Source organism: Bufo gargarizans, unplaced genomic scaffold (genome assembly GCF_014858855.1).
Source record: "Bufo gargarizans isolate SCDJY-AF-19 unplaced genomic scaffold, ASM1485885v1 original_scaffold_1247_pilon, whole genome shotgun sequence".
Taxonomy (NCBI): domain Eukaryota; kingdom Metazoa; phylum Chordata; class Amphibia; order Anura; family Bufonidae; genus Bufo; species Bufo gargarizans.
In genome coordinates this window covers 21,644-44,415 of record NW_025334287.1, presented here as the reverse complement: position 1 = coordinate 44,415, position 22,772 = coordinate 21,644, and the positions used below count along the sequence as shown (strand labels likewise).

The following is a 22,772-nucleotide window of genomic DNA, read 5'->3' as shown; positions in this document are numbered from 1 at the left end:
CATTGGCGCCTGCCAGCTACAGAAGTACAATACACCATGTACTGTACTGCATTGAAACAGAGATCAAACCCTGAAAAGAAGAAGTCCCACAGTGGGACAAAAATAAAAAGTCAAAAAAGGGTTTTAAAATAATAAAAAAAATAAAGTTTTAAGTAAAAAAAAAAGCCTGTTCACCTTATAAAATTATGCACAATAAAAAACACACATAATAAGTATTGCTGCGTCCGTAACAACCAGCCTTATTAAAAAGTCAAAATCCAGCTACAGAGTCAACCCTTCAAGAGAACAATCGCTTCAGTTATTAAACATTCTTTATTATCTCAACACATATGGAGTGTCCATGGTTGGTCCACCACCTATCCTAACTAGATGGGTTTAGCTGTGGGCAAGGACAATGTCCCTATTATGGACCCTGTGCTAAACCCTTTGCCCAGGGACGGCCCCTGATGGTGGGGACTCCCTGTCCTCCAGCCTAAGGCTAACAGATCCTAGGTAGCCCTCCCTGTTGAGATGAGCCTATTCTGTGGGGGACCTCTATGGACAGCAAGACAAAAACAAACATAAATTTAGTGCGCTATGTATACATCCCTGGTGATATAAAAATATCAAAAGGTACGCGGCGCACCGGACTTACTCATTAAAAAACACTCCGTTATAGGGGTGTAAGCGGTCACCCAGATATATGGACCGAATCAAAGCAATACACTAATACCCCAACGCGTTTCCCCCACGGTGTGGGATCATCAGGGGGTGAATGAATCTTTCCGTTAAATTAAATAATGAGGTGTAGAAAATGCTGCAACAGGTGAGCAGCATATAGCCTATATATCACACTGATAGGATAGGAGGCCCAGGTAATGGGACCGCTCTATTGGTGAATCTCTCTCACCAGCCCTAGTGGGATCATGTCTGTTCCTGCACAAATGGCAGTTCGAACTGGACCTATTGGTTTTACATGATATTATTAGTATTAAAGAGAGTTTAAGGAAGCATCCGACATAATCAACCATCGATGCATGGCTATCAGTTACATAGATGCAGGACTTCAGATTAGGATTCTGTAAAGGGAACAGAAAGGAAAAAGAGACATATATGTATAATTACAGGTCGTCATCAGCACTAAATCACCACCTGATAAATGTGTGCCCACCACCATGCTAGTCACATAGGGTTAATTGGTAACTCACTCTGTCTAAGAGTTTTGATGTCACTCCTTGTATTAGTATGCCAACAGGGCACAGGTCGTCATATTATAGGACGAGCGTCCCTATGCGATATAGATATATGGCTGAAAAGAGAGGAGTATATACATATACATACTTATTGTGTCTCCAGTCAATCAAGGAAACCACCACCAAAATAAATGATGCTACCTTGAAAAGGTCCTAGATGACGTAAGTCTGGCCCCACAGATATATCAGGTGGATGAATGGAGCCTGGGCATTCAAGACATTAAGTAATGAGAGAAGATGTATTCATATATCTTGAGCCCATTTATAGCAGTCTTATGGAGTTACTCACATTTAAGTTGTCCTACGGTCCAGTCCTCCCTTGCACTCCCTATGGCGGTCCAGAGCCATTGTCTGACTGTCACTGCCCACTTTATAGCCCTCTTGATTATTCAGATGTATTGGCCACAGGTGTAGCTAAGCTGCAGGCATGTGGTGTGAGCGTGCGTTCCACTGTGGAACGCACCCCGCCACCGCAGGGTAGATGCTATTTCCTAGGCAGCTAAAGGACCTCTGATGATGTCATGCCCATGTGACCAGACTCGAGTAGGCGGAGCCAGTCTGGAGTCTGCAAGAAGCACAGTTGATTTCCCGGGCTTTTGAGTGGTTTGATCTGGTGAGGACAAGGGCAGAAGCAGGTGAGGTTTTTGCTTGGTGGGTGTATGGCTAAGTAATACTCTGCAGGGGGCCTATAGAGTTAGTCTGGAGTCTGCAAGAAGCACAGTTGATTTCCCCCAGAGGCTTAGGAGAGGGTTGCTGTAATGCTCTGCAAGAGGGGGGGGGGATGCTGTAATGCTCTGCAAGAGGGGGGCGGGTTGCTGTAATGCTCTGCAAGAGGGGGGCGGGGTGCTGTAATGCTCTGCAAGAGGGGGGGTTGCTGTAATGCTCTGCAAGAGGGGGGTTGCTGTAATGCTCTGCAAGGGGGGGGTTGCTGTAATGCTCTGCAAGGGGGGGGTTGCTGTAATGCTCTGCAAGGGGGGGGTTGCTGTAATGCTCTGCAAGAGGGGGGGGGTTGCTGTAATTCTCTGCAAGAGGGGGGGGGGGTTGCTGAAATGCTCTGCAAGAGGGGGGGGGGGTTGCTGGAATGCTCTGCAAGAGGGGGGGGGTTGCTGTAATGCTCTGCAAGAGGGGGGGGGGTTGCTGGAATGCTCTGCAAGAGGGGGGGGGTTGCTGAAATGCTTTCCCGGGCTTTTGAGTGGTTTGATCTGGTGAGGACAAGGGCAGAAGCAGGTGAGGTTTTCGCTTGGTGGGTGTATGGCTAAGTAATACTCTGCAGGAGGCCTATAGAGTTAGTCTGGAGTCTGCAAGAAGCACAGTTGACCGGGCGCGCTTGCTGGGGATGTACTGTTTGATGCCAAGGCGCCCGGTAAAATCTACTAGGGACTCGTCTATGCAGATGTTCTGATTGGGGGTATATGCATCTGCAAATCTGGATGACAAATGGTCTATGAGGGGCCGAATTCTGTGGAGCCGGTCATAAGCAGGGTGGCCTCTTGGATGACAGGTGCTATTGTCAGTGAAATGCATAAAGCACATGATGGCCTCAAAACGCGCCCTGGACATTGCAGCAGAGAACATGGGCATGAAATGTATTGGGTCTTTAGACCAATATGACCGCAATAAGTTTTTTTTAGTTAGACCCATGCTGAGGAGAAGGCCCAACAAAATTTTAAACTCGGAAACTGTGACTGGTTTCCACCGGAAAGGCTGGGCATGGAAGCTTTCCGGATTGGCGGTAATAAACTGTGTGGCGTAGCGGTTGGTTTCTGCCACAACTAGGTCATAGAGATCCGCGGTGAAGAACAGCTCAAAAAACTGAAGGGCCGATCCTAAATGAGCCGTCTCCACGCGAACTCGGGACTGGGCGGTGAAAGGGGGCAATACGGGTGCGGCGGAAGCAGGGGATTGCCAATTAGGATTTGCCAGCACCTCTGGGAGACTAAGGGTTCTACGGGCCTGTGAACGCGGTGGCTGCGACAGGGGAGTTATTGCACGTACCAGCTGGAACTGCCCGTCTGGTGCTCGCCACTTCACCAGGGAATACGGCAGTGCTGGTTGAAGGTCCAGGCTGTGCTGCGCTGCTGGTGTATGCCGCACCATAAACAAGATCAGCGCTAGCGCCACTCTGCTGCAAATGAGGATCATCACGCGGGGTAGGCAGAACCCTGACATGGGATCGGGTACGCCTGACCGTAGCAGGGACCTCTACCTCGTCGTCCTCACTAGCGGTTAGAGTGCCACTGCTGTCTACAGGTTCATATTCTGAACCACTGGATTCAGCGGATGAGGCGTCCCCATCGCTTTCATCCATCACGGTCAGAATCCTGTAGGCCTCTTCAGCGGAATACCCCCTTGTTTGACATTTTGGGTTCACTAAATTTAGGGGGTATTCCTCTGAGACTACCCGGGGAAAAAGAGCAAACCTACCTAGTAGAAAGGAGTGCTTGCGAAGTAAGGCCCCATGCACACGGCCGTGTGCGGGCCGTGGAACCGCGGCCTGGATCCCTCCTGAGAGCAGGAGCGCACGGCGTCACTAGTTGCTATGACGCCGTGCGCTCCCTGCTGCCGCCGCAATACAGTAATACACTGGTATGATCTATACCAGTGTATTACTGTACTGTGCCGGCAGCAGGGAGCGCACGGCGTCATAGCAACCAGTGACGCCGTGCGCTCCTGCTCTCAGGAGGGATCCAGGCCGCGGTTCCACGGCCCGCACACTGCCGTGTGCATGGGGCCTAAAGCTGCGATCGCTAATAAAGACCCAAAAAGCTCAAAAGTGATCTTTATAGCGGCGCAGCGATTTTTACGGTGTTTTTGCAGTGATTAGAAAAAAATATTCTGTCACTGCGGTGGGGCGGACTGAACGCAAGTGTGGGCACAAGATCAGGCCTGATCGGGCGAACACGACGTTTTTTGTAGAGCCTAAGGTGACCCTAATGTACTTATATAGATCTGATTGCGATCAGTATTGATCACTTACAGATACTATATAGTACTAGTGCTGATTAGCGACAGCGATGACGCTAATCAGCGACTAATCAGTGACTGGAGTGGGCTGGGCGCTAAACTACCTGGCAGGGATGAGGAACCCTTACAGGGGGGTGATCAGTGACAGGGGGGTGGATAAGGGGGCGATCAGGGAGTCTAATATGGGTGATCAGGTGCTAAATATGGGGTTAATAAATGCCAGGGTAATATCTAATGTGTAGTGTGGTGATTTGGTGCTACTTAGAGAGCCGCCTGTGTCCTCTGGTGGTCGATCCAAGCAAAAGGGACACCAGAGGACCAGGTAGCAGGTATATCAGATGCTATTTTCAAAATAGCGTCTGACATAACCATTTCATTGGTCGATTCAAAAATCCACAGCCTGCCAGCCAATGATCGCGGCCGGCAGGCTGCAGATGAACTTGTGAACTGCGCGATCCTGTGTGCGCGCGTTCACAGGAAATCTCGGCTCACGCGAGATGACTCCAATCGGCGTTAGTGTAGCCTGAGAGAGCCGCAGCAATGACGCCTTTCGGCGTTAGGTGTGCGGCAAGCGGTTAAAAGCATGTATTTTGTGGAAGTGTGATTTTTATTTTTTATTTTTTTTTAAATATGGAAATGTTTAATAAACTGATGGCCACTTGAAGTATTTAAATGAACATTTTGATAGAAATGTGACCTGGATAAGAGCAAGACATTCATTTTTGAGGCTAATTTTTTTGCAGGTGCAGGGTCTGGTCATATCGGAGGCAGACAACAATAGGGGTGACGCGCGTTACCAGAAAGATACCTGGTGGTGATGTTTCCTGAGAACATCCAGCCTTAGGGAAAACGCTAAAGAATGGATATTGTATGAAAGGTACTTTCTTTTTTTTTTTTTTTTTTTTTTATATTTGTCTAGTAAATTTTTCAGGCTTTCTTTCTGGTTTATAGATTCACTTTTTTCCCTTTATTTTGAAACAGGTTTCAGTTGGCTTCTTCCATTTGCTTTCTTGAAGATTGAATGGATCAAGTCACCTCGTTCACAACATCATATGCTTATATTCTGTAATTTTTTTTTTTACCCTTGTTATGCACTTGTCGTCATAATTTTTATTTCGTTATGCACATGGATTGAGCATCTCTTTAACCCCTTAACGACATGTGACATAAATTTGCGTCAACATGCCAGTAAGAAGATATGGAGCTGTTGCAGATTATGTGTAAGTAACCATAGGAAGAAAACGAAATGATGTTCGGCTCCAAAAAACAAAGAAACTTTTATTTCATTTGGTTTAAAAATCCAGACAAATACAAGGCAAATGGTCCACGCTATATCATTATTATTTATTATTAAAGCGCCATTCATTCCCTGGCGCTGTACATATGATAAGCGGTGCACATACATAATACAGACAATTGCACTAATCATAAACAAGATGAGTTACAGACTGGTACAGAAGGAGAGAGGGCCCTGCCCGTGAGGGCTTACAATCTACATGGTATGGGAGAAGGACACAGTAGGTGCGGGTGAAGCTGGTCATGGCGGTATAGAGGCAGCAGGGTCACGGGTTGTAGGCTTGTCTGAAGAGGTGGATTTTCAGGTTTCTTTTGAAGGATTCCACTGTAGGTGAGAGTCTGATATGTTGGGGAAGCGAGTTCCAGAGTATGGGGGATGCACGGGAGAAGTCCTGGAGTCGATTGTGGGAAGAGGCAATAAGAGGAGAGGAGAGAAGGAGGTCTTGTGAGGATCGGAGAGTGCGTGTGGGGGGTGTATCGGGAAAGTAGCTCAGAGATGTAGGGAGGGGACAGGTTATGGACGGCCTTGTATGTATTTGTTAGTACTTTGAAGTGAATTCGCTGGGCAATGGGGAGCCAGTGAAGGGATTGGCAGAGGAGTAATAGGGTGAGAGGTGGATTAGTCGGGCAGCAGAGTTGACGATAGATTGGAGGGGTGCGAGAGTGCTAGATGGAAGGCCACAGAGGAGGATGTTGCAGTAGTCTAGGCGGGAGATGATGAGGGCATGTACAAACATTTTCGCAGATTCAAAGTTAAGGAAAGTGCGGATGTGTTTTTGAGTTGGAGGCGGCAGGTGGTGGAAAGGGCTTGGATGTGCGGTCTGAAGGAGAGGGCAGAATCCAAGGTCACTCCAAGGCAGCGGACTTGGTTGACCGGGGAGAGTGTGCAGCCATTGAGAGTGTGCAGTCGTCCTTCTTCCTGTCGGCGGACAGAAAACTTGCGCAGGCACAGTACCGCCTGCGCGATCATCAAGCTCTTGAGGGCAACAGCCTTAAAAGTCTCACTGAGCATGCGCTGAGCCCAGTGATGTAACCTGAGCGCTGTTGCCCTGAGGAGGTTGATGATCGCGCAGGCGGTACTGCGCGTGCGCAAGTTTTCTAGCCGACAGGAAGAAGGACTGGGCATTTCTAGAAGGTAGACTATGACGTGGGGAGGGGGCGGAACCGTTTGCCGGGGCTGTGGGAGGTTATTTGAGGATCAGGAGGCGTTCTTAGGCACTGCAGGGGGGCGTCACTGGGCACTGGAGAGGGGAAAAAACGCCCCTCTGGGCACCTTGGAGCCTCATTAGCATATCATAAAAAGCGCTTTTATATCAAAAGGACAAAACGAAATAAAGTAAAAAGATGACTTCTGGAAATAATGTACTTTAGTGAACATAGCGATGGTGCCAGCTTAAAATGGTAAAAGCAGGTGACAGATTCCCTTTAACATATTCAGGACCTTGGACGAGTATACTCGTCCTGGAGCGAGGGTACTTAGCGCACCAGGATGAGTATACTCGTCCTGGCATTAAACTGTCACCATGTCTGCAGACATGGTGAGAGCGCTGAGTGCCGGCTGTTACACACAGCCAGGCACTCAGGCTCAATGCCGAGGGGGGTCCTGTGACCCCCCCCCCCCCCCCCCCCATATCGGCGATTGCTGCAAACCGCAGGTCAATTCAGACCTGCGGTTTGCAGCGCTTTATGTAGTTTCTGATCCCTGCGGTCCCTGACCGCAGGGATCAGAAACCTAAAAATGTCCAAAATCTAATTTGTAGGCGGTGCGGCAGTTGCGGGATCGCGATCCCCCGCCCGCCTCCCGCTAAATTTTCATTGGTGTCCAGTGGTTTACCAGAGTGTCAGCACATTGCTCAGTGCGATGTCAGCCGTTTAGCCATTTCACCCTTTCCTGCTGTGCCTTTGCAGCCCCCAGATGGATGGGGGGACAGAGGGAGGGAGCTCCCCTCCTTCCCCTTCCCCGTCTGCTTAGTTGTGGCAGACGGGGAAGGTCCCCATGGCAACAGGACGCCTTCTCAGGCGTCCTGCTGTCTATGGTGCTGAACAGATCTATGCTAAAAGGTCCCAAAAATGTAAAAAAAAAAAAAGTAAAGATAATAAAATCACATTTATCACTGAATAAAAATTTAAAAAATAAAATACACTACACATATTGGGTATCGCCGCGTCCGTAACGACCTGATCTATAAAACGGTCATGTTAGTTTCCCCGCACGGTGAACTCCATAAAAATAAAAACTATCAGGAAATTGAAATTTTGCCCACCTTACTTCCCAAAAAAGGTGATAAAAGTGATCAAAAGAGTCACATGTACGCCGAAATAGTACCAATCAAACCGTCACCTCATCCCGCAAAAAATTAGCCCCTACATGAGACAATGGCCCAAAAAAAAAAAACTAGACACTATAACGTGATTTATTTTTTTGTTTAAAAAATATTATTGTGTAAAACTTGCATAAATAAAAAAAAATATATATATATTAGGTATCGCCGCGTCCGTATCGACCAGCTCTATAATAATATCATATGAGCTAACCCCTCAGATGAACACCATAAAAATTTAAAACTGTGCTAAATAAACAATTTTTTGTCACCTTACATCACAAAAAGTATAATAGCAAGCGATCAAAAAGTCATATGCACCCCAAAATAGCGCCAATCAAACCGTTATCTCATCCCGCAAAAATCATACCCTACCCAAGATAATCGCCCAAAAACTGAAAAAACTATGGCTCTTAGACTATGGAAACACTAAAACATGATTTATTTTGTTTCAAAAATGAAATCATTGTGTAAAACGTACATAAATAAAAAAAAAAGTATACATATTAGGTATCGCCGCGTCCGTATCGATCGCTCTATAAAAATATCACATTACCTAACCCCTCAGTTGAGCACTGTAAAATGTTTTGAATAAAAACGGTGTAAAAAAATTAATTTTTTGTCATCTTATGTCACAAAAACTGTAATAGCAAGCGATCAAAAGGGCATATGCACCCCAACATAGTGCCAATAAAACCGTCATCTCATCCCACAAAAAATGAGACCCTACTTTAGATATTCGCCCAAAAACTGAAAACACTATGGCTCTCAGACTATGGAGACACTAAAACATATTTTTTTTGTTTCAAAAATGAAATCATTGTGTAAAACTTACATAAATAAAAAAAATTGTATACATATTAGGTATCGCCGCGTCCGTGACAACCTGCTCTATAAAAATACCACATGATCTAACCTGTCAGATGAATGTTGTAAATAACCCAAAAAAAAAAAAACGCTGCCAAAACAGCTATTTGTTACCTTGCCTCACAAAAAGTGTAATATAGAGAAACAAAAAAATCATATGTACCCTAAACTAGTACCAACAAAACTCCCACCCTATCCCGTAGTTTCTAAAATGGGGTCACTTTTTTGGAGTTTTTACTGTAGGGGGGCTTCAAATGGGACATATTGTCAAAAAAAAAACCAGTCCAGCAAAATCTGCCTTCCAAAAACCGTATGGCATTCCTTTCCTTCTGCGCCCTGCCGTGTGCCCGTACAGCGGTTTACGACCACATATGGGGTGTTTCTGTAAACTACAGAATCAGGGCCATAAATAATGAGTTTTGTTTGGCTGTTAACCCTTGCTTTGTAACTGGAAAAAAAATAGTAAAATGGAAAATTTGCCCAAAAATTTAAATTCTGAAATGTCATCTCTATTTGCCAATAACTCTTGTGGAACACCTAAAGGGTTAACAACGTTTGTAAAATCAGTTTTGAATACCTTGAGGGGTGTAGTTTCTTAGATGGAGTCACTTTTATGGATTTTCTACTCATGGGGTGCATCAGGGGGGCTTCAAATGGGACATGGTGTCCAGAAAAAACTGTCTAGCAAAATCTGCCTTTCCAAAACCGTATGGCATTCCTTTCCTTCTGTGCCCTGCCGTGTGCCCGTACAGTGGTTTATGACCACATATGGGGTGTTTCTGTAAACTACAGAATCAGAGCCATAAATATTGAGTCTTGTTTGGCTGTTAACCCTTGCTTTGTAACTGGAAAAAAAATATATTAAAATGGAAGATATGCCAAAAAAGTGAAATTTTGAAATTGTATCTGTATTTCTCGCCCAATTTCCTTGGGGGACACAGAAGACCTTGGGTATAGCTCATCTCCATAGGAGGCGTGACACTAAGTGAAAACTGTTAAGCCCCTCCTCCATCAGCTATACCCTCAGCCTGGAGAGAGAGACTGCCAGTTTTTTGCTTAGTGTCCAAGGAGGCAAGACACTCCCTGCTCTGCAGGGCTGTTTTCTCCTTGTTTAAATTTTGATTTTTTCTTTTCTTTTTGTTCTAGATCATCAGGGACAACAGAGACGCACTTGACCTCTCGGTTTCTCCCGGGGTTGAGCTGCGCCAGTGCCGGTCACCCGCACTGCTGCCTCCCCCACAGAAGGCAAGGTGGATCAGGGCAGCCCAGCTCCCCTACATCCCGCCAGCGCAAGGGTCGCCCACACGCCAAGTCCCTCTTCCAGCGTCCTGCCACTACGGTGCCAGTAGCTGAAGGGGCGACCCTGCTGGAATGGACCGAGGGTGAAGACGGCTGTGGTAAGAGAGTGGCTTCTCCAGCCCTACGTCCCCCACCCCCCACCCAATGGTCTCCTGCGTGCCTGGCCCCCATACTGGGCCTCTGGACCCTTCTGTCACTGCTGAACCTAGGCTGGCCCCTGGGGTGCTGCAGGGCGACATTCTACTCCCTGCTCCCTCTCCTCCCTTCCTGGCCTTCATGGGACATTGCAGCTCCCACGCTAGCTGCAGAATGCTGCGAATAGGCAGCCACATCGCCTCCCTTCACCTATCAGCGTCCCTCCTGGGAACGCTGTACTCTTCATCCGCACAGGCACCCGGTCTCAGGGTCCCCCCCCATCCCCTTAGTGATGCGCTGCTCTGGGCCGCGGGCCCGTTTCCTGACGGCGGTGCGGTGAATTTTGCAGGCTTCCCGGCCTGCTGGGCCGCACCTCCGGCGCTCCTTCGGCCCCCGACTGTTCTGGCCTGCGGGGTAGACTCCCGCGGCCGGCGTTTGGCTTGAGCACGATGCTCCACCGTTTCCGGCCGGCCGTCGACGAATTCGGTCGGCCGGGCGCCGCAAGTTTTGGCCCAGGCTTCGGGCCTACTGGGCCGCATTTCGGCGCTCCACCCGGGCTCCCTGACTCTCCGGTCCGCGGGGTGGCTTCCGCGGCCGGTATGCACAGGCAGTCCACTCTCGGTTTCCTGTGCGGCCCCGGTCAGCCGGGTGCCGCAAAAAATTTAGGCCCCGGCTTCACGGCCTACTAGGCCGCAAACTTCCGGCCTCTGTTGGAGGGGGCGGGAACTTCTCCAGGCGCGAATTCTTCCCGCCTGGAGGTTCCCCGCCCCCAGGGGATCGGCGCCGCCTCCTCCCCCCTCCCCAGGTCGGATGTCTGTTAACCCTTCGGGTACCGGCGGCTCCCGATGGGCCTGTATGGCTGCCCCCCCCTGCCCTGTTTTTTTTTTTTTTCCCTACTTCTCTAAGATGCTGGGCACCTGTATGGTGGCCCCTCTTTCTGCCTCAGAGAGGCTGTTTTATTTAGAATTAAATAAAATGGATAACTAACGGATTTCTGGTGCGCGGCCATGTGCATGAGACGCTGCAGCCTTATCTCAGTAGTGCTGCTGTATGCATGCTCCTTCCATAAGCGGCATGGTGTCGCACTCCCCGGCTGGTGCATGTTTCCCTTCTTGGGATACTGCACTCTCTCGGGCTGCGGGCTTGCCTGGTGCATGACCCCCTGCTTAGGTGGAATACTGCAATCTCACCGAATACGGTGCTGGCCATGTGCACAAGAACGCTGCACTCACTGGATTCGCTGCAGGCCATGTGCACAACCCCCTTCCATAGGCGGAATGCTGCACTCACTGGATTCGTTGCCGGTCTTGTGCATGTCCGCCTTCCATAGATGGAATCTGCACTCTCACCAGATACGGTGCTGGTCTGGTGCACGACCCCCTCCCATAGGGGAACGCTGCATTTTCACTGGATTCGCTGCCGGCCATGTGCGTGATCCCCTTCCATAGGCGAAACGCTGCACTCTCTGGATTTGATGCCGGCCATGTGCATGACCCCCTTCCATAGGCGGAATGCTGCACTCACTGGATTTGATACCGGCCATGTGCATGACCCCCTTCCATAGGTGGAATGCTGCGTTCACTGGATTCGCTGCCGGTCTTGTGCATGACCCCCTTCCATAGGCGGAATGCTGCACTCACTGGATTCGCTGCCGGTCTTGTGCATGACCCCCTTCCATAGGCGGGATGCTGCACTCACTGGATTCGCTGCCGGTCTTGTGCATGACCCCCTTCCATAGGCGGGATGCTGCACTCACTGGATTCGCTGCCGGTATTGTGCATGACCCCCTTCCATAGGCGGAATACTGCACTTCATCGGTTATGGTGCTGGGCATGTGCACGGCCTCCTTCCATAGGGAAAAGCTGCACTCACACTGGATTCGTTGCCGGCCAGAAAGCACTTTCCGTAGGCGAAATTCTGCACTCACTGGATTTGCTGCCGGCCATGTACATAACCCCCTTCCATAGGCGGTATGCTGCATTCTCATTGGATTCGCCGCCGGCCTTGGGCATGCCTTCTTCCCTCAGGCGCCATGCATACACCCTCACTGACTGGGGTCGTTCTCTCGCCGGTAAGTTGCTGGCCGTGTGCATGACCCCCTTCCATGGTGGGGTGCTTGCTACTCACTGAATCCGCTGCCGGCCATATACATGTTCCCCCTTCCGTGGGCGGTGTACGGCACTCTTACTGGATTTGCTGACGGCCATGGGCAGGTCTCCTTTCCTCAGGCAACATACACACACTCTCACTGGCTGTGTTTGTTCTCTCGCCAGTATGCTGCTGGCCAGGTGCATGACCCCCATCCATGGCGGGGTGCTCGCATTCTCCCTGGTTGCAATACTGGCCATGGGCATGGCTCCCCCTTCTGGGCAGCATACTGCACTCTCACCAGATTGTTGCTGGCCTCTAAGATGGGTGGAGTACTTGCACTCCCATTGGATACGGTGCTGGCCTTGTGCGTGACCACCCCTCATTCCATGGGTGGAATTTTGTATGCTCACAGGACTCACAACTGTCCTTGTATATGCTGTGCTGGACTTGTACTTGTCCCCATTCATTGGCGGAGTAGTTGTACTCTCACGAAATTCGGTGTTTGGTGGATTATTGCACTCACTTAATGCTAGGATAACCCTGTGCATGTCCCCATTTCACTAGGTGGACGTCCTGCTGGATGCTGTGTGGCCAGGTGCATGGCCCTCTTCTGGGCGGGATATGGTATGTCCTACTTCTCTGAAGTAGGTACTGGTCTTGGGCATCACACCCTTGTGGGGCGGGCTTTGCACGCTTGCTGTCTGCAATGTTTGCCAAGTACATTTCCCTCTCTTCTGGGCGGACTGCTTGCGTTCCATCGCATGCCATACTAGTCTTGTGTATATCCCCCCCTTCCGGTTGCACTTTGCACTTCCATGGATTCTGTGGCTGGCCCTCTTCGCTGAGTGACTATTTTGCAGTGGGCGGACGCTCTTGTGCACTCTGTGCGTTGTTGGGCCGTGTATGCCTTCTCCTTCCGTAGGTGGGTTGGCTTTCTCACTGCTTACGGGGCTGCTTGTACGTATGCCTCCATTCTTCCTGCGACATACCGTTTTTCTCTTGGGATACGATGATTGCCGCCAGCCTGGCACTCTTCTCTGAAGAGATCTTTCTGTTCACCTGACCTGGTCGGGCTCTATTTGCTCTCTACTGCAGCGAGCTGGGTGGTATCCATTCTCTGTTCGGAGGGTATATTGTGTTTCCGTTGTGACGGTGTCCACCATGTTCGTTGGCCCTTCCGCCTGGGGAGTGTTCGTGGTTCCTAGATGCATACCCATTAGTTCCCCTGTGGCATTGCTTCCCAGCGCAAGCGGTCACATGGTCGAGAGTGCTTTCTCCAGCGTCCCTCGAAGTCTACGTTGGCTCTGGCGGGATTGCGGTTCCCTCGCCTATTGCCATTCCTCCTCTTGGATGCGTTTTGGTATGAGTTCTTCCTGTTGCACCCTCCGTGCTTCAGTTTGTTTTGCTACCGGGTTCTAGCCGCTCTTTTCGAGCAGGTCGCCCAACGTCTCTTGGGTGCTCGATTACCCAGGTCCCAGGGACCTCCACTTTCGGTTCATTAGGGTATTCGCCTTCTGCGAATTGGTGAGCCGGACATCTCGGAGTAGCGGAGTTCTGCTTTTGAGCGGTCCTATGGCTTCCCTGTTGCCCACTCCTCCTTTCGGTTGGAGGTTGTCACCCGTCTTCTCGACAGTTTTTTCTCGACTGCTCTGTTTTGGCTTCCGCTGGGACAGTTTTACTCCGATGTGGCTTCTGCCCCGGCCAGGCTTCAGGGGCTGTTCCTTCGCTGCCCTCCCCTCTGGGGAGAACATGGTTGTTCATATGGATGGTTCCGGTGTTCCTTATGGCCTCATACTGTCTCCGTTGTTCGCACTGGCTGTACTAGCTGTGTGCCTGTTTACCGGGTTGCCGCATTCTGTCCTCCCGCTGGGTGCAGATTATTTTTTCCATTCTGGGCAATGGTCCTGCTTGGACTTACCTTCTCGGTAACCTGGCGGGACTACTTCTTCTGTCAAGATTACCCTTCAAGTCCCCACACCGGGACTGTAGAACACCTTCCTGTGGTGGCTATAATGACAGGGACTTTCGCCTGACTTGTCCTGGCGTCTGTTGGATGCTGGCCGGGTCGCTTTCGGTTCCTTCCGTTTGCCCTTCTGCTCCCCCACTTCGTGTGGATACGGGACGGCGTTGCTCGGGGGCCGACGGGACCAGTTTTACCAACCTTTTTGCCCGTGCCACTGATCTGCGCCTACTCGCATTGGGTTTCCTCCCGCCTGCCCAGACCAGTCCAGCGAGCACACTAGTGTTCGCTCCCGGCCGTGCTTCGTCCGGGTTCTGTTGTCTGACTTCGGATCTTACCTGGGGTTCTTTAGGAAGCTGGGCATTCCCCCACTCGGCCTTTCTCTTCCCATGATTCTGTCTTCTCCAGTCTGGCCTGGTCCTGCGACTGGGACTCTGTTACTAGCAGTGTCTGCAGTTTTTTTGCTTGGACATCTCCGACTCTTGTCGACGCTCGGTCTCTTGTGTTCCGCGAGGTCCGCGCTAAGGTTGACGGCTCCTGGGTGCTTTCCTCCGCTTTAACCAAATGGCTGTTGCTGAGGTTGCTGCATCAAAGGCAGGGGTTTGTTTTTGGTGTCACCGTTCATTTCACCAGAGCGGTTGGTGCCTCCGCGGCCGGAGGCATTGGGCTTCGGCCATGCCATTGTGCAGAGTGGCCACGGTCTACCTTGCACTCCTTACCAGGTTCTCCAGAGTGCGTACTCTGGCTTCGGCGGCTGCTGCCTTGGGCCGCCTGGTTTTGCAGGCGGCATTTCCTTGCTGCCTTCGGGTGCTTCGCCTTGGTGCTGTGGTCCCTCCCCTCTTGGACTGCTTTTGAACGTCCCAAGGTCTTCTGTGTCCCCCAAGGAAATTGGGCGAGAAAACGAGATTTTTGTATAACTTACCAGTAAAATCTCTTTCTCGCTCTTTCCTTGGGGGACACAGCACCCACCCATTCATTGTTGTTTTTTTTTTTTTTTCTGCACGGTTTCCGAGTTTTGTTTACCCGTTGGGTAGTTGGCTTGTTGTTTCCACTTGTTGGACTTTGCCTTTTCTCACTACTTGGACACGCAACTGGCAGTCTCTCTCTCCAGGCTGAGGGTATAGCTGATGGAGGAGGGGCTTAACAGTTTTCACTTAGTGTCACGCCTCCTATGGAGATGAGCTATACCCAAGGTCTTCTGTGTCCCCCAAGGAAAGAGCGAGAAAGAGATTTTACTGGTAAGTTATACAAAAATCTCGTTTTTCCATTAATTCTTGTGGAACACCTAAAGGGTTAACAAAGTTTGTAAAATCAGTTTTGAATACCTTGAGGGGTGTAGTTTCTAGAATGGTGTCTTTTTGGGTGGTTTCTATTATATAAGCCTCACAAAGTGACTTCAGACCTGAACTGGTCCCTAAAAATTGGGTTTTTGAAAAGTTCAGAACAATTTCAAGATTTGTTTCCAAACTTCTAAGCCTTGTAACATCCCCAAAATATAAAATATAATTCCCAAAATGCTACACACATGAAGTAGACATAGGGGGAATGTAAAGTAATAAATATGTTTGGCGGTATTACTATGTATTATAGAAGTAGAGAAATTGAAACTTGGAAATTTGCAATTTTTTACAAATTTTTGGTAAATTTTGGTATTTTTTTTTATAAATATATATTTTTTTTTTTACTTCATTTTACCAGTGTCATGAAGTACAATATGTGCCGAAAAAACAATATTGTTGGCCTGGATAAGTTAAAGCGTTTTAAAGTTATCACCACATAAAGTGACACTGGTCAGATTTGCAAAAAATGGCCTGGTCCTTAAGGTGAAAATGAGCTGGGTCCTTAAGGGGTTAAATGTAGGTTATGAGGATATAAATATATATACATATGTAAATACAGTATTTATTATTTGCACTTAGTTTTTTCTTTTTATTTCTTTGAGACCCGACATATAGTAATTTGCACTTATGATTTGGTTATTGATATGGTTATATTTTATGTCTAAATATGAACTATTAATGTATTTGAATTAATAGAGTTTTTCACTACTGGTGCACACTTTTTATTCCAATGTGATTTGTTGCATCATACGATTTTTTTTGTAATCATGTAATAATAAAAAAATGTAATTTTATTAAATGCAAAACATGGTTGCGCAACATTTTTTTTGAGGTAGTAATATACTGTACACAAAATGTAATGACAAACGCAGTGGTTCTGTATGGCTTACAAATGTTTGGTATGTCCACTACAATTAAGGAACATTGTTTATGCTGTATTTTATTGTCAATAAAAAAGTTTTCTTAGAAATATTGGTTTGTAGTGTTGATTTACAGTTGGACCATTAAAAACTAGCAGATCCAAATGTACAGGGTTCATTTTAGGACATTGTCAGATATAGTCAAGTATCAGAATAATGTAAGGCAAAATCCTATCTCTGACACCGGACTTTCTTCACAGGTCCGGGTCAGTCAGAATGAGTTATAGATGGACTTATTTGCGAGAGCTCATAGAACTATAAAAGAGCCTATAGCTCAGAGTTAAGATTGCTGCATTGCAAACCAAAGGTTTTTGAGTTCAAGACCCAATAGAAACCTTAATAACAAAAATATATTTTTAAACCCAAGCTAGGAGACAAATTGAAATGATGTTTGACTTTGTCTGACTACTCGCTGGTCAGATTCAAAAAGAATTTGTGTATTTTTATGGAAAATCACATCGCTAGAGAAGATCCATGATCCTTTCAGGCTGAGCCTATAAGGCAATGATAAGGTTTCTGTGTATAAGTCTAATAGCGTTCAAGACCCGATACAAACCTAAAAAAATAACATACACACATATATATTAGATCCATAAAAAGTCAGGCAGCAGTCCTTTGGAAGTTGAGAAGAAGGGTGCCCACGGTAATCCCTCGATTCAGGATGATGAATAAACAATAAAAGTCCGCAGCACTCCTTGCTGCGCATTAGGTATTGGGAGACGCGCTGAATGCAGCGTGAATCACTGCGACTCGGGTAGGGAGTTTTGTCCTCCTTGTTCGATACATAAAATACAGCTTTAATCTCCCAGCAAGAAGTGCTGCGGACTTTTGTTATATATATAAATTTATTTTTATTTTTTTAAACCCTAGCTAGGAGACCAATTAAAATGATGTTTGACTTTCCTCTTTGGTCAGCGTCAGATTCAAAATTATTTAAAGAGTTCCTGTGTATTTGTCTGCTGTATCACATAGTGAAAGAAAATCCATAACTACTCCGAGTTCAGCCTATACCTTAATGGTAAGGTTTCTGGCTTACAAACACCAGTCTTTAGGTTCAAGACCCAATAGAAACCTTGAAAAAATGTATTTTGTTAACCCTCGCTAGGAGACAAATGCAAATTATGTTTGACTTTGATGTGTGACTTTTCTCACCCATCAGTGTCAAAGGAGTTTCATATATAATGTATATGTGCTGCTAAATCACATAGCAATAAAAAAAAAACATGAAGTAAACCCACTTTGTACCTCTATTGTATCCTTAAAGGGGTTGTCTCACTTCAGTAAGTCACATTTATCATGTAGAGAAAGTTAATATAAGGTACTTACTAATGTATTGTGATTGTCCATATTGCTTCCTTTGCTGGCTGGATTCATTTTTCTATCACATACACTGCTCGTTTCCATGGTTAAAGACCACCCTGCAATCCATCTGTGGTGGTCGTGCTTGCACACTAGGAAAAAGCATCAGCCTCTCTGGTGGCCGGGTCCATGGGAGCGTACATACACTAGTGCTTTTTCCTATAATGTGCAAGCAAGACCATCACTGATGGATTTCAGGGTTGTCTGTAACCATGGAAACGAGCAGTGTATAACATAAGGGAAAAAGGAATCCAGCCAACAAAGGTAGCAATATGGATAACGGAACGCCTGCCCCCCCGACTGGGCACCTTCCGCTGACGGATGCTCCTAGTGCTTCCAGAGGGCTCCAAGCACTCCACCGGACACCATAACCACCACAGACCCCACAAACCGCCGCAGCTTGGTTAGGGTCTCGCCGTCCTCCACCCACGCTGGACCCAAGACCGGGCTTTAGCTTCCAGTGGGTGAACCTCTCCTAAATCCATAGAGCTGGAACAAGCTCTTACAAGAGCTTATACTCAGGGGAGTATTGTGCTATAGCAATCCGCAAGAGTGTAGTTATCCCATTCCCCAAACATGGGCCAAGACTTCATGAAGGTGTAAAGCAGGACTCCTTTATTGATGGCCACAGCTCGGCCTTTTATGCACGTCCTCCAGAAAGGGCTACTCCCCTGGGGACCTGATGGAGGACAGGCACACTAAATACAGTGACCAATCAATATACAGTACGATATAACACACTCCCATATAAACAGTAAAATCCCTCCTCTCTATCCTGGAGATGATTGGATTAAGGGGCCGGACATAGTTCCATGCGGTCGATGACCAAGCCCCGCTGGGCGTTCGTCAATTTAAAAAGGCCCATTGTGTTTGTTAAATGTATCACAAGCAATGCCCATGGTGCTTGTTAATTGCGTCACAGGCAATGTCCCTTGTGCTTGTTAATTGCGTCACAGGGCAAGAGGCTGGCAAGCAGACCTCTCCAACTCCCAGTGATGAAGGTGCTTTCGTCACAGATAATAACAATACATTTAGTAAGTGACTTGTATTCACTTTCTCTACATGATAAATGCCACTTACTGAAGTGAGAGGACCCCTTTAAGTAAGCAAACCCCTGTTGCACCCTAAAGTGAGCTCCCTATTGCACCGTAAAGTAAATGAACCCTTTATTGCGCTCTAAATATAGTAAACACCTATTGCAACCTAAAGGAAGCGAATCCCTTATTGCCCAGTAAAGTAGGTGAACTTCCAATGCTCTATAAAATAAGTGAATCGCTTATTGCATTATAAAGGAAGTGAAGCCGCTAATGCAATTTAACGTAAGTAAACCCACTTTGCGCTCAAGTATTTATTTTAATGCTAAATCACACAGTTCAAAAAGTAAATCCATATCTCATCGTGAATTTGACCCTGACCTGTGAAGAAAGTCAGACATCAAAGTCAAACTCCGATATCGGGGTCCGATAGTATTTCGCCTCACACTGATATTACGATATCTGACCAGGTCCTAAAATAAACACTGTACGAGTGAGAAAAAAGACTATTGAATGTTATTTTCTCATCTAATTTGTGTGCTGGTAGGTGAGCTGAGGGATGTGATATCTGGCCTCTAGAATATAGGCCCTTGTAGATAGAAATAAGATTCTATGGTTCCAAGATAACGTGAGCTGATCTATAACAGACAGAGGGACCATGTCCTTTATTGCATTACGTCTAGCATATACATAGAGAAAACTTAGGCTACTTTCACACTTGCGTTCGGGGCTCCGCTTGTGAGTTCCGTTTAAAGGCTCTCACAAGCGGCCCCGAACGCATCCGTCCAGCCCTAATGCATTCTGAGTGGATGCGGATCCGCTCAGAACGCATCAGTCTGGCAGCGTTTGGCCTCCGCTCAGCAGGTGGACACAGTGTTCGGGTGTCCGCCTGGCCGTGCGGAGGCAAACGGATCCATCCAGACTTAAAACATAAGTCAATGGGGACGGATCCGTTTGAAGTTGACACTATATGGCTCAATTTTCAAACGGATCCGTCCCCTATTGACTTTCAATGTAAAGTCTGGACGGATCTGTCTGAAGCTACTTTCACACTTAGAATTTTTTCTACAATATAATGCAGACGGATCCGTTCTGAACGGATCCCATCGTCTGCATTATATGAGCGGATCCGTCTGGGTAGCCTTAGAAGTCAGGGTGTATAAACCTGCACAAAGCCCAGCATCCATATCTAATGAAGGGGGAACTTTCACAGCTTTTTTACTTCTGGAACATACTCCTCATACTCCGACTCTGGAGATACTGTAGGTGGTACTCTACTTGGTTCTTCAGAATCATAGTAATTCAAGTTCTGTACTTGCAAGAGCCATCAACAACTGTTAGAGACGGATCTATACAGAGTGTGGCTTCTCTATACAAGCAATATATATGCTGTATATCAGTCAGCACTTGGTAAACGCTACTCTGAAAGTTAGATGGCACGCTACAAGACACACTTCTTCATAGTGTTTACATGTGAGAGACATTATTGTTTGGTAACAAGTGCTGTAAACTCATGCAGCTAATTAATTAGACTAATGATGATAGCGCTGCAATACTCTGCAGTGCTGTACACAGAGTATCACACATTTGTCCATGGCACTCTTGGGGTTTGCAGGTGCTGTACTACAACACCATAGATGAAAAGTTGACATCTAGGGATGAGCGAATCGACTTTGGATGATTCATCGGAAGTGGATTCGTAGAATACTTTGTTGTAATACTATGAGGAGCGGGAGCATAAGCTATTCCCTAGTCAGCAGAAGGACCAGGTCCTTTATCCTGTGGGATCCAGTCTTTGTATATATTATAAGCCATTTCCTAGGCAGCAGAAGGACCAGGTCCTTTATCCTGTGGGATCCAATCTTTTTATGTAGTATAAACTAATTTCCTAGTCAACAGATGGACCAGGTCCTTTTGCTGGCTAGGATTTAGCAATCTCACATAGAGCAGGCTATTTCCTAGGCAGCAGAGGGACCAGGTCCTTTTGCTGGCTAGGATTTAGCAATCTCACATAGGGTAGAGTCTAAATCCTAGGCAGCTAAAGGACCGGTAGTGTCTAAACTCCAGACACCAAACGGACCTTCTGACGTCACACTATCACGTGACGTTTCTAGGTCACGTGGGTCGGCAGCCAGCGCGCACTTCAGAAGTTATATTACAGCAGGAACTTGGTCAGGCATGGCTGCTCTCGCTCTGCGCACCAGCGTCTTTAGCACTGACAGGGGAGAGTGTCTGCCTGAGAGGTACATGTGAAGCCTGTGGAGGGGGCCTGACAATTCTAGGAGGTGTGAGGAGGGGCTGCCATGTGAGATGGGGGGGGGGGGGGCTACTATGGTGTGGGATTGTATGATGGGGGGTACTATGGTGTGGGATTGTATGATGGGGGGTACTATGGTGTGGGATTGTATGATGGGGGGTACTATGGTGTGGGATTGTATGATGGGGGGGTACTATGGTGCGGGATTGTATTATGGGGGGACTATGGTGCGGGATTGTATTATGGGGGGACTATGGTGCGGGATTGTATGATGGGGGGGACTATGGTGCGGGATTGTATGATGGGGGCGCTGCGGTGCGGGATTGTATGATGGGGGCGCTGCGGTGCGGGATTGTATGATGGGGGCGCTGCGGTGCGGGATTGTATGATGGGGGCGCTGCGGTGCGGGATTGTATGATGGGCGCTGCGGTGCGGGATTGTATTATGGGGGGACTATGGTGCGGGATTGTATGATGGGGGGCGCTGCGGTGCGGGATTGTATGATGGGGGGCGCTGCGGTGCGGGATTGTATGATGGGGGGCGCTGCGGTGCAGGATTGTATGATGGGGGCGCTGCGGTGCGGGATTGTATGATGGGGGTGCTGCGGTGCGGGATTGTATGATGGGGGCGCTGCGGTGCGGGATTGTATGATGGGGGGGGCGCTGCGGGATTGTATGATGGGGGGGGGCGCTGCGGGATTGTATGATGGGGGGGCGCTGCGGGATTGTATGATGGGGGGGGCGGTGCGGGATTGTATGATGGGGGAGCGGTGCGGGATTGTATGATGGGGGGGGCGGTGCGGGATTGTATGATGGGGGGGCGGTGCGGGATTGTATGATGGGGGGGAGGTGCGGGATTGTATGATCATGGGGTGGGGCGGTGCGGGATTGTATGATGATGGGGGTGCGGTGCGGGATTGTATGATGATGGGGGGGCGGTGCGGGATTGTATGATGATGGGGGGGCGGGGCGGTGCGGGATTGTATGATGGGGGGGCGGTGCGGGATTGTATGATGGGGGGGCGGTGCGGGATTGTATGATGGGGGGGGGGCGGTGCGGGATTTTATGACGGGGGGGGGTGCGGGATTGTATGATGGGGGGGGGGGGCGGTGCGGGATTGTATGATGGGGGGGGGGCGGTGCGGGACTGTATGATGGGGGGGGGGCGGTGCGGGACTGTATGATGGGGGGGCGGTGCGGGATTGTATGATGGGGGGGCGGTGCGGGATTGTATGATGGGGGGGCGGTGCGGGATTGTATGATGGGGGGCGGTGCGGGATGGGATTGTATGATGATGGGGGGGGCGGTGCGGGATTGTATGATGGGGGGCGTGCGGGATTGTATGATGGGGGGCGCTGCGTTGCGGGATTGTATGCGGGGGGGGCCGTATAATATTGGAACGCGGGGGGGGGGCGTATAATATTGGATGCGGGGGGGTAGGGCCCCGTATAATATTGGATGCGGGGGGGGGGGGGGGCGCTGTGTGATTTTGTTTGCGGGCTGCTATCTGGGGGGCCACGGTGTATGTCACATGTTTTACTGAATAGAACAGGTTTCCATCTTCTCCGCACCCGATATTTATTCTTATATATTTTCTACTGTACAAGTCGAAGTGAAAGCTGCAGGTTTTACTGTTTAATAAAAACTTATTGTTGAACCCCAAAAAAGGTATTCTATATATTTATGTTCATTTCTCTAT

The 22,772-nt window shown here is 48.4% G+C and overlaps 2 long non-coding RNA genes across 3 annotated transcripts; one reads left to right on the top strand and one right to left on the bottom strand.

Moving 5' to 3' along the window:
• Positions 1 to 359: 359 nt before the first annotated feature.
• On the bottom strand, positions 360 to 1,741 carry LOC122923140. Its single transcript, XR_006387237.1, has 4 exons — positions 1,522 to 1,741; positions 1,374 to 1,436; positions 1,188 to 1,288; positions 360 to 1,058 (listed from the first exon to the last, which is right to left on the bottom strand). It is a non-coding gene; the product is annotated as an uncharacterized LOC122923140 (long non-coding RNA).
• Positions 1,742 to 1,790: 49 nt separating this feature from the next.
• On the top strand, positions 1,791 to 5,449 carry LOC122923143. Of its 2 annotated transcripts, none has more exons than XR_006387239.1 (3): positions 1,791 to 1,867; positions 4,940 to 5,073; positions 5,178 to 5,449. It is a non-coding gene; the product is annotated as an uncharacterized LOC122923143 (long non-coding RNA). The 2 variants fall into 2 exon arrangements; XR_006387238.1 differs by lacking the exon at positions 1,791 to 1,867 and adding an exon at positions 2,412 to 2,459.
• Positions 5,450 to 22,772: the final 17,323 nt, after the last annotated feature.